This window comes from Pteropus alecto, unplaced genomic scaffold (assembly GCF_000325575.1).
Source record: "Pteropus alecto unplaced genomic scaffold, ASM32557v1 scaffold45, whole genome shotgun sequence".
Lineage (NCBI taxonomy): Eukaryota > Metazoa > Chordata > Mammalia > Chiroptera > Pteropodidae > Pteropus > Pteropus alecto.
Window position 1 is genome coordinate 40,138,923 of NW_006442491.1, and position 2,228 is coordinate 40,141,150.

A 2,228-nucleotide genomic window follows, 5' to 3' on the forward strand; every position below is an offset into this window, starting at 1 on the left:
AGAAATCGTCTGTCATACACAGATGTTCCTCTGGCTCCAGCAGAAAGCAAGCATGTCAGAGTCAATGCCAAGAGGATTTTAAAGTCAAGAGCAAAACCCAAAATTTTGCAAGTGTGTTTTAACAGGAAACCACAAACATCGATTGGAAAAAAGACTCTTCATTCAGCACTTCTGCTTCCAATCAGACAGCTGATCCTAACAGCTCGGTCCTGCAAAAAAATCCTTAAAGCATGTACAGATACGGCTATGCACACATACATCATGTTACACAGATACATGTGTGTGGATATCTACATAGGAATTTTTACTTAGACTGGAAAAAGAAAAAGAAAAAGGTCAAATCCCAAACCGACATGTGTGTATCAAATCCTTGGCCAGCCACGTCTGAAGGGCAGAGTCCAATTCAAGGAGCAGCGCCGTGCCTGGGCAAATCAAAGCGAACCTGCTGTCAGCAGTAACTGCCAGATGGACAGCTTTGGTGAGTTCGTACTGGGCCTCCCTGCTGCATCTGACAGTGCCAGGCACATCCTCTAGAAACTCCCTGCCCCCCAATTCCGGGACAGCCCGATGAACCCCTGGTCCTCGCCAAACCTCTCCGGCTGTTTCTTCCCCGTTGCCTTAACGGGCAACTTCTTTGGCTAGCGGCCACATGCTGCCGTCCTTCTGGATTCCGGCCTTCGTCCTCCCTCCTCCCAATGGACTTTTCTCTGAACACGTGTATCGCCTCTGGCAGTGTCACCACGAACTCTTCGCTTCCAGCCCTCACTTTCCCCTTGAGCTCGAGGCACCTCACAGTCCACAGGGCCACGCCGAAGCACCCTCTCTCTCGCCTTCCGCTCATGATGCTTCCTTCTCAGTTGGTGGCACCACCATGAGCACCATCAATCAGGGTGCACATCTGAGTGGCATTCTCCACTTTCTCTCCTGGGGCTCCACAAACTGCGAGTCCCCAAGACTGGCCGTCGCCCTCCTCACTGAAGGCCCCCCTCCGCCCACGTCTGCTGAAGCCGCTCCTGGGTCAGGTCCCAGCGTCACCCACCTACTCTCCCGCACTCAGACGTGTCCGTGGGACTCTCGCTATGTGCCTGATGCCTGAGCTCTTGTGAAGCTCCCGTCTGCGGTGAATCGTGCCTCTCTCAGGCACTGATGACACACGAGTGTTCCCAAAGCCTCAAAGGCACACTGAAAGGTACCACACGAGCACAAAGGTGACACACTGCGTCCCGCTTTGTTTAGGGAAGTTCTCCCTGCTCCGAGGAGGGAGCGAGGGGAAGGGCCAGGGCCCAGGTCCCGTGAGCCCAGAGGCAGCAGACCCTGGAAATCCAGAGCGCCTCAAACAGGTCGCCAGGGAAGGAGCCGCGAGGCTCTTAGCTGTGCTCACTTTGTATAGGCAAGGCGGGGGTGGGGGGCGGGTCTCCAAAGGGCGTGAAGAGGAGGCCGGGGACTAGGAGGGGCCACCCTGCCTGCGGCATGGGTTTCAGGAAGGAGCCGACAGGACTCCTGGGAGGGGCAATCCAAGGGGCAGAGAGGATGGCCTCGACCTGGGAGACAGGCGGGAAGGAGCAAGAGCAGCCAGTCCCCAGACCTAAGGAGGCGAGATCTGCAGACTCCGGAACTGGCCGGCCGCTGGCGGGAGGGGCCGTGAGCCTGTGTCCCGCGGAGAAGGCCCGCAGGGACCGAGCCTCTTTGGACTGGAACAGTCTACGGCCACAGGGCACTGGCATTCGAACTTTTTGCCTGTGTATCCTCGGAAACAATGTAAAAACTCTGCGCCCCCTCACGCACCGCTAAGCTGACGCCTAAAATCGTTTATAGGGTTAAGTAGTTGCAAAGGGACTAATAGCGGCCGCGTAATACGCCTACGCTGTAAATAGATTTGTGTCAAAACTTGGGACCCGCAGACACGCTCGTTCTACTAATGGCAAATGTCCATAACGGGCCGTCACTGTCAAGCTCATCTGCCCACGGACTGGTTTTGCGCGAAGAGCCCGACGGCGCTTCCGCGTCACTCAGTGCGCTTCTGAGCGACCCCACGACACCATCGACCCCCGACTTCCAGCTCCGCCTGCAGACGGCTGAGACGAGGCGCTCCCCGTTAAGCTTCCCGCGGGGAAACGAGGCCCCGCTCCGGCAGCCCGCCTTCTTCCCGAGCAGACGGCTGCAGTAAACGAACGAGCGCGCGGCTGTGTCCCCGCCCTCCGCGTCCACCAGGCCCGGGCGCGGCGGCT

At 57.6% G+C, this 2,228-nt stretch overlaps 1 protein-coding gene across 6 annotated transcripts in view; it reads right to left on the reverse strand.

Annotated features, from left to right (window-relative positions):
* LOC102888034 (death-inducer obliterator 1) overlaps nucleotides 1-2,228 on the reverse strand; it is a 37,020-nt gene that overhangs the window by 34,327 nt on the left and 465 nt on the right. The window lies entirely within an intron of this gene.